Source organism: Orbicella faveolata, unplaced genomic scaffold (assembly GCF_042242905.1).
Source record: "Orbicella faveolata isolate gen_17 unplaced genomic scaffold, um_ofav_v1 contig_26, whole genome shotgun sequence".
In the NCBI taxonomy this organism is placed as follows: Eukaryota; Metazoa; Cnidaria; class Anthozoa; order Scleractinia; family Merulinidae; genus Orbicella; species Orbicella faveolata.
Genome location: NW_028301554.1, coordinates 6,137,330 through 6,147,373, shown reverse-complemented (window position 1 = coordinate 6,147,373; position 10,044 = coordinate 6,137,330). Strand labels below are relative to the sequence as shown.

At 35.8% G+C, this 10,044-nt stretch overlaps 1 long non-coding RNA gene across 1 annotated transcript; it reads left to right on the top strand.

The window, feature by feature from the left end:
- Window positions 1-4,014: 4,014 nt before the first annotated feature.
- Window positions 4,015-4,549, top strand: LOC149107822 (uncharacterized). The gene is made up of 2 exons (XR_016209151.1): window positions 4,015-4,124; window positions 4,519-4,549. It is a non-coding gene; the product is annotated as an uncharacterized LOC149107822 (long non-coding RNA).
- The last annotated feature ends 5,495 nt before the right edge of the window (window positions 4,550-10,044 follow it).

Below are 10,044 nucleotides of genomic sequence, written 5' to 3'. Positions count from 1 at the left end.
ACATTTTAGAAAAAATCAGACAATTGCAGCCACGTGTTGAAAATCAGTTGTAATAGTGAATACTTTTAGTAAAAATGTCCGTCAGTTGAGGACGAAAGCAATATCATTTAAAACTATCAAACAATTGGAGCTACAAATTTTTGAAACGCAACAAATGTATTCGGGAATATTTTCGGTAAAAATGTTCAGGAGTCCAAATGGTAGCTTCAACATTTTAGAATATTCAGACAATTGAAGCTACATTTCTAAAACTCAGTGTATCCTGATAGTACAAATGAAAGCCAAAACAATTTGAAAATCAGGCAATTGGACCTATATTTTTGAAAAGTGATAATGGAAAGAGTTGCTTGATACCAGACATAATTCAGTACAGCCTCGCTGAAAGTTAAAAGGGAGGATATACTTGGTTTCTGATTGACCTATTTGCGCTTAATCCCCTTCCGAACAAATGCAGATGACATCAATCTCTTTTTAATGATATTCCTCCGCATGGGCCTGTAATGGAAGCCAGTTCCAGCCTGATACCGAGAATACGAGAGTGTGGAACTTATTTCTAACTTTAGCTAACTTTTTTTATTTTTCTAATCATATGTCTCTTGTCTGAAGATCTCTAAACCGAGGCACTTGTTGGGTAAGGCCTTGTCTGAATATGGTGTATATCGATTTACCTGTAAGGATCAGGTTTGAAAAAGAGTGGGGAAAATAGCGTTGTTTGGTTTTACAGTGTCGACGCGCTGCACACCCCTACCCAAATGTTCCTAGAACACCCCTTCCGGAAGATAGCCGACTTTATTAGCGCGAGATAGCAAAACGCCATTACAACCAGTTTTAGCAGTGCGATAGAATTTTTCCGGTTCTTGTAGCTTTCTTCAATTTAGGGTTAGTTATGAGAGGAATTCTCGCGCGTTTTGCCCTCTCGTGCTAACAAACTCAAGTTATTATTATATGTAAAAATGCCTAATGGCTGACTACCTAACTACCTATAAATTTTTTGCCAGAAGGTACAAAGAGGGAGGCTCGGTCCGGTCACAACAGACTTCAACTAAAATATCAATCCGTGATGGCATGAATAAAAGTGGATCAAAATATCCCGGGTGAGGGGTTCTCCCTTAAACCTACCTGGGACGTAGCCGACGGCGTGGCCTGGGACACCAGTGCGGCATATGTGAACATTTTATCACATTGACCGCTGGCTTGCCCGCGACGTTGAGCTGAGTTCGACTTCACAGACAAGCCGGTGGTTGTCGGCGACTGTCGGCGATGAAAATATTTTATGTGAACATCATCTGCGGACGCAACGCGCTCCAGTGAGACGATTACAGGTGGATTGGTTGAAAATTGCGGCCATTCGATTTGCATTTTTCGCAAATTTGAGTACGTCGGCGATCCATCGCAGATGCGCCGGGGACCCGCTGGAACAGATCGCCAAACATTTCCAGTTGCAGCCGGCGACTACGTCGCAGGTAGGTCGGCGCGATATGAGAACCAGGCTTTATATATTTGGGCTATATAGGTATATGCGGCCCCAAAGGGTATGGTTTTTCAGCCGTTTTGGTCATAACTAAGGTATCAATTTTGGCCATTTTGGTCATAAATAGAATATGGTTCTTGCACTCTAGTCTTGATATGGGTATGTTTTTAAGAAGAAGCCACTTTTTCAGCATTATCGAAAATAAAACCAATAAAACCTTCATAAATTCTGATTACGGCAATTTAACATTAATCCCCTGAACTAGGGAATTCGCTAACTCGAACCAAAATCGATTTCCCCGGGATTTACGTCATACATTACTTTAATTTTTCCATCGGTAACCTCGAACTCTCGATAACTCGAAGCAATTTCGTTTCCCATCAGGTCATTTTCTATTTAATTTCACCCTCGATAACTCGAACCATGTCTGCCAATACGTGACAAGTTAAAACAAACAGTGAACTGTCGAGGAAAAGGTTGTTGTTATTCATCGTGGTAGATGCAATAATAAAGTTAGCGCGATCTACATCTCAAGTGACTACATCGTGAGACAAACGATAATACACTTTATTAAACAGTGAACTGTAGTCCAAAACATTAAATTTATTTTGAAGTAGCCGTGTGAACCTTTTTATTTCCTTTACACTACACAAAACGTGTCAGTTCAGTTCAGGTTCCGCTGAATTTAAGTGGTTTTATTGTTAACGCCAAAGGTGGCAACAGAACGTGCTGTTCCGTGACAATTTGATAATTAGATTAGTTCCTGTTTATCGGTGAAAAGAAAATTTGCGTTTTAAATAAAGCAAATCGTTCCTCTTCCATTTCTTCATCGACATTCAACTTTCTTCGATTTATCTCCAGCTTTGAAAAGAATACTAGCACATCTTCCGAGTATTTTCGAGAAAACAAGAGTTTTAGGTTACATACCTTTCCGAGGAAAACGAAAGTATCAAGTTACAAACGTTTTCATGAAGAGTGAAATTATCATGTTCGCTTCTTAAATGTATAATTTAATTTAAAATGAGCAAAAATCGACATAACACACCACAGTAAAATTCGAGAGCTGTCGTGACACACGGTAATTAATTGTAAGTTATTATTGGACTGTGAATGAAAATACACACATCAAACATACACACTGCTAAGATTATGTCTCATCAAAATCCTTAGCTGACTAGCAAGGTCAATACAAACCACGAGTGAATAGCAGGGGTTATATAGGAACTGTGTCATGAGTACTGCGTCAGAGCTATACATTACACTCTGCACTATCAGAGATTGTCTCACTAGTTTGCTAATCCGTCCTAGATTTATCATGAAGTTTTTTGGTATTTTTCACCATAGGAAGTATTGTGACCAGGTATCCCTTAATTTGTGACATCGTTGTAATATGAATGAACGAATGTTTTATTTCTCATTTTCGAGAACAAGGAACGCGCGAGGAATACACGCGGGGAACGTACTAGGAAATGCAACCTCGATTTCAGGCATCGGGAAGACCACAGCAAATGCACGGGTAAGGCAATTTTTCTCATATTTTTCCCGTGTAACCGTTGTGAGTTCCCATACGTTTGCCGTCAATCGTTTTACCCGTGCGTTTTATTGTGTTTGCGGTGCGTTTTACCGCGGTTATGTCGTGATCGCGTAAATCCGCGTCGTGTGTTTCATCGTGGGTACCTTCTGGGATGACTACTTACTCCCCCGTACAATCGCTGTAGTTTCTGCTATCCCCGAGCTCTTCTACTACACTCTACGTTCGCTGCGGGTTCCCGTCTTTTTACCCCGAGTTCCTTCCGGGCGCGTCCTTCCCCCACCCCACGTTCCCAGCGAGTTCCTGGTGAGTTCCCAAGTAAGTCCATTCCAGCATTCTAAATTTCATAATTCGCCAGGCAAGTGCCCTGATGTGTTAGCTTGTTAGTTTCTGTGATAGTTAAGCAGAAATGCCATCCGTTTGGTCTTCTTAAGCCCCCTTAATCTATTTAAGCCAGTAACCAATATGTGAAAACGTTAAGCAAGCATAGATGACTTTGTACAGACAGGAGAAAATTGAGCACAAATCTTCGCGAAGATCGAGTTAACAGTGGGCTTTATAAAAAACTTTATTTAAGATACAAGACTAACAAAAAAATTTCAGTTGACACAAAATTATTCGTCGTAGCTTTTAGTCTGGTACAAGGATGAGAGAATCGTGTGATAAAAAAATGTAACCGTAAGTCAATGTATGTTTGAATGTTTAAATGAACGCTACAGAATTCATTTTAAAAACGAAGGAAAGGCTTAAACATTGATCAAGAACTGTAAAAATGTGAATAATTTTTGAAAAATTACGTACTGTGCTTAGCTAGCTCATGCAGGTTCACGTGAGCTCCCTATGAACAAAAAGAAATGCAAAACTTTCTCAAAGTGAAACGTGCAAAGGGTGTTTGTCATTAAAACTCGTGACGTGTCTGTTAGCTGATTGGTCTAATTTTATTTTCCATATTCATGATGACTATTGCTGACCTGAGGTGCTTGTTTGTCATTTTAAGATGTTTGCCGTCGGAGTAAGATGTGAACTGCTCATTTCTACTCGAGAAGCAATTTTTTTCTTTAAAAAAGAAATGGCGTCCACATTTGGGGAAGGATAGTCGGTTGATACCCATTTCTGTCAATGGTTAGTATCAGTTTTTCCGACTCTACCTTTCGTAAGAAATATTTCAACCAAAAATACCGGCTCCAAGTCCTACCACGTGCGCTTGCCGGACTCGGTTTACGTTTCGTGTCGAACGTTAGAACAACCTCATGGCTTAAGTAACGTAACGGAGTAAAACGTACGTTAGAAGTTAGTTCAGGAATCATACCAGACGCTAAAGTCTGTAGCTGATATTTTTACGAGAGTTTGGGTTTCTTCACGAAATTAGCGTTTCTTTGTCAAACTTTGCCTTGTACTTGTCAACGCGTACTCGTGTTCAACAATTCGCTGTGAATTCTTTTATTCCTCGTTTATTGTTTTCAGTTTCGACACTCACGTTTGTTCCTTACCCAATTTTCATCTCTTCTATTTTCAGGGATTGTCAGCAAGACAGGAGTAGATCAAAAGGATTTAAGCAGGGAGGATGAAGACGAAGTTGAGAATATCACTTTAGAATTTGGTTCAATTGAAATCTTTCCGATAAGAAATGGCAGTCTGGTAACTAGAAAAGTTATATTCGAGTTCAAAACGTCGTAGTCTAAAATCATTGTCATTGTTTGATGTTTTTTTTTTCTCGGCTGAAATGTTTTCATTCGAGTGACATTCGGGCGCGGAAAATCTTTCAGTTCGGTAGTGATTGTTAACTACTTCTGCCATTTTCGCCGGAAAGGTTTCAACTACTTTCGAGTTATCATTTAGTACATGTTTTCAAATTGTGGGGAGTTTTATTTCTTGGATCGAGCGATCATCAGTTTGATTGAAGTAAATTTTATCGGTCGGTATTTGCATGCTTACTTTATTGATCTTGTCAGATCCGAGCATTTTGCTTTTTTTTTTCTTTTAAAAATTCCAAATTGTTTTACAATCGCTCAACTCTCCTAAGTTTGAAAACACGTTATTTCGAGATAACGTTTGTTGAATATTGTAAGGTAGTTCTGCATGTTAAAATCAAACCGAGAGAGCAATTGGACTTTTGTAACTATTAGTTACCTGATCATGTCAATCATAACAAATTCTGTTGTCATATAAATTGGGCAAACAGTTCAATGAATTTTAATTTTTCTTGTTCTCCAAAATCGCATAAAGCACTGAAGTTTTACGAAGGCCTAGTTTCAATTAAGAATGCGAAATGTCTGTTGGAGGGCAGTGCCCTTACTCAAAAACAATATCTCATGACTGTTCAATAAAAATTGTTTCATTTTTGAAGCTTACCTTACTCTGTTTAGCTATCAAACGCTTTAAGTAATCGAAGAATTATTTCTACGTCTCAAATCTTGGCATTTTCAGACAAGAAATTAAAAAGTCTGTTTCAATATTCTTCGCTTTGCAGAAAAATTTTTAATATCAAGATTTTCCTTTTTCTCCCAAAAGGGTCAACGAGCTTCTAAAAAAGAAACAAACACACTACTATTAATTTATGATGTGAATTGTAAATGTTGAAAGAGCAGCTTCCTTGCTCAAAATTTATTAATCAACCAACTCCCCTGAAAATACTGCAGCTTGAAGCTCATTAAAAGTGCTCAGTACAAATATCAAACAATTTCTATCGTTTCAATTGTAATTTTGAAATACCAACTTAATCAAGTAATAATTGACTATTCGTTGGTAACTTTGATTTCTCTGAATTTTTGCAAATTTGTTGACATGATTACAAATTATTGAACACTTTTTTCCTTATTCCACTCGACTTTTTTTTTTTTTCGGTTTTTTATGCACTTGCAGTAAAATGCGTGAACATTTCTTTTGACGTCTGTTGTGTATTGACATGCAGAGCCACCTTGAATAAATAATTTTAGTAGAGGATATTTGGTTTCTGCATTGATCTTCGTATCAAGAAAGAACTTGATTTATCGGCAAATATTGTTTCATACATCTCCGTATGGAAAACGGTCGATTTAAATTATTTATTCGGAAGGGAACTAAACGTATAAAAATCAACCAGGAACCAAATATATCCTCTTGTTTAACTTCCAGCGAGGCTGTAATTAATTATGTCTGGTATCAAGCAACTCTTTCCATCAGCACTTTTCGAAAAATGTAGGTCTAATTGTCTGATTTTCCAATTTTTTTGCTTTTATTACTATCAGATCTATTACATTTTTGAAATGTAGCTTTAATTGTCGGGATATTTTAAAGCTATCATTTGGACTGCCAAACATTTTTACTGAAAATTTTCACGATTTGATCTGCTGCTTTTCAAAAATGCAGCTCCAATTGTTTGATTGTTCTAAAATGTTATTGCTTTCGTCCGCAACTGGCAGACATTTATACTTAAAGTATTCGCTATTTTATCTTTAATTTTCTAAACTTAGTCCCAATTGTTTGATTCTGTAAAAATTTTATCGCTATTACATTTATCATCACGAACGTAGCTCCAATTATCTGATGCTTCTAAAATTTTATCGCTATCGTTTGCTACGGACAAAAGTTTTCCAAACACTTACTATTAGCTCTATTGCTTTTCAAAGCTGTAGTTTAATTTTCTGATTCATCTAAAATGTTATTGCTTTCGTTCGCAAATGACAGAGTTTTACAACAGAAGCCATAGGATATGTAGAGATACATGTTAAAGCTTGATAGCCAGACAATAACCTTTAACACCTCGCTGGAAGTAATTTCAAGACGATAACGAAGCAAGCCATGAACAGTTTATCTTAAATTGGCCTATACTTTGTCGGGTATTGGTTTTTCATCTCGGCTAAAAGTTACGGAAGTTCTAAAAATTTTCAAATACTAGGACCAGGTTGAAGTTTTCGCGGTTTTTTTTTTTTTTTTAATAATTTCGTTGGAGTAATCGGATTCATAGCTTGCCTTTGCTATCTTCTTGAAATATATTGCATGATGATATCACGCTAAATAGTTACGCTGTGGATGACGGGCAGCTGGAAATCTATTTACAGAAACGGGAATAGCAAGTTAACATTTGTACCACTACAACGTTTCTACACAACACTGAGAAGGTGGCGACATTTTGGAATCGCTATAGTTAAGAGAGTTTATATAGTTGGGGCTCAATTTACCCGGCTATATAAGTCTTCTTAATCATTTCGATTTAGAAATGTTTTTACCCTCTCGATGTTGTGTAGAAACTTTGCTGTCGTACAAATTTTAACTTGTTCTTGTCGTTTCTGTAAATAGGTTTCTAGCTGCTCGTTGTCTTACGGCTGACTATTTAAAAAGATGTCATCATGGAATATACATACCATTTTGAACACAAACAAATGTTCACTGGATTAAAATTTTTTTTTTTGAAAAACTCGAATGATTAAAATCAAAATTTTTCCGTCAGTTTGTGTTCAAGATGGTATATGTTAAAAATTTTTTGGCGGGAAAAATTCAAGGGGGTACCCCCTTAAAAGTTTTGAAAAAAAGTTGTCAGGGGAAACGCTGTGCAAATTTTTTCCAATTTTCCCGCCAAAAGTCTTAGTATATATAGGGCAAATTTTTTGATGACACCTTTGTAATTAATTTAATTGAAGTTCACTTAACTAATTAATTATTGTAAGTAGAAAATTAAAGATGAATAAAACAACTGAAATGAAACACTTGTTGTGAGTACTTAAATGTTTGAAATATTTTATTTACTTAATAAAGATTACAAAAGAAATACACATTGGAATAAAATATTACATTTACAGACTATTAAATTAAGTCTAAATTTAGAGTTCAATTACATTTTTCAAAAAAAATAATTGGCGCATGCGTATTTTAGGCGGGAAAATTAAAAAAATTTAAACATGTTAACAAGAAGTAATTTAAAAAAAAAAGATTGGCACATGCGTATTATAAGCGCTCGTATTTTTTCTAAGTTTTTTGGCGGGAAAATTAAAAAATTTTGACAAGGGTTACCATGAAAGAAAATCTCGACACAATTTTGCAAAAACAATTTTAATCTTGCATACAGCTAAATATGTTTTCTAGAAGAGTAATCATGGGCTTCTTACACAAATTTGAACATTTCAAGACAATTTTTGATCATCTTAGTTTAAAAAACGTTTTAAAAACGAAGAATTAAACGAACGAGATTACGGGAAAACGTTGACACTATACTACAGAAAAGTTTCCTGGAATTATTTCTTTGGAAAGCAACCACGAACGTAAATTTGAGTTTCAAGACAATGTTTACTCTTCTTAGCAAAACTTTCGAAAACAACGCGAGACGAGAGTGTATGTGAACTGCAAAAAACTTTGAAGCAATACTTGAATAAATTGTGACTTTGAAAAATAGCACTTTGGAAAAATGTAAAGCTTATCTCCCTCGTAAATGACTCTGTGAGCTCGAAAATTGTACCTATTCTATTAAAAAAAATTCTCTAAAATTCATTTTTGGTTGCAATATTTTGGGAAATACAATTCATTCCTGTAAAATTATGTGGCATAATAAAGAGAACAACCTGGAAAATATATACGTGTTCGAGTTATCTTTGTCGAGAAGAATAAACTTTTGGTGAATAAGCACAGAGGCTTGCTACAAAAATAATTTTACCTCGTCGAATTTGGACGTGAATTTCAATTTTGTAAACAAGACAATTAGAATTAGTGAACAGCCCAGTATAAAAGTAACACACCCGTACATTCGTAATTTGCCTATAGAGATAGATTCTGGTTGCGATGTTTTGGCAAACAGAGAACCAATCCGCTTAATTAATTACACTAGTAAAATAAAAAAATTACTTCCGAAAACGCGAGCTCACAGACTCTGTTTACCGAGAGATAAACACAAAGAATCGCTCCAAAAAAGATTTTTCCAAGTCAAATTAGGGCTTGATAATTTTGTAAACAAGACAATTAGAATTGGAGAACAGCCCTGCATTTAAACAAGCGAGTAAATTTGGCCTTGTAGATGGCACCTAATAAATTGAATCTTGTCTTTTGAATCTTGTCTTTCGAATTTCCATAATTCTGCCGCTCGAATTTAATCTAATAGTCTGTCTTACTTCGCTCCCTTGTGTATTATTCCCAGCTCCAATATATTGCATCCAAAGTTTTGCCTTCTTTATTCCTTCCTCCCATATCTTGCCTCCAATGCCTGGACATTCGACCTTTTCTTCAATGCATTGCTTTCACAGATTTTATTCACTTGAGAAATCCTGAATAAATAAATAAATAAAAAGAAATCGATTTAATAAACAAGTTCTGTAGTTGTCAACAAGCTGGTTCGTTTTACAATTTGATTGCCGATTCATCAGGCGCTAAAACATGCATAAATGTATTAACCTCAACTAATTACCAAATGTCTACCCCTTGCAAATATCAAATATCCATTATCAAAATTTGTTGTTGCTGTTCACATGTGTGCAACAAATAAATGTATTTTGATGTCTATGCAAAAATGCATGCTTCACAACTATGAAATTACAAAAGACGACTTTTTTACTTTTTTGCGTAGGAGTACACGGCCAATATTATCCGAAAGCCCGGCCCAAGAGATTGTGTTGTTATAATATTTTTAGCAAGAGCAATTTTTTAAAAAATTGTTTACTATGATTGACCCTGGCTGCGGTCCCTCGATATTTTCATTATCTATGTTATTCACACCAAACAAAGTTAAATTAACTGAAGAGTTAAAGAATTTCCAGGGTACAATACTTTGATACCACGAAATCGCATTGAAAATGGGCTGCCTAAAAGATATCAAAGATTTCAGTTGTATGACTACTTATTCAAGTTAAACAAAATGTGAATTGAGAGCAATAACGTACCACTGTTTCTTAATTCCAAGTTATGTTCCAACTCGACAGACATGCAGACATCTCAGCTCAGTAATTCCGTCCTCTCCACAAAATAATCAAGAAAACAATATGAGACATTATCTAAGAAATAGAAAAAGCGCTATATTACGAAAAACAAACACACAAACAAGTAAACAACTGAACAATCAAACAGACAGCTTGGACTATTG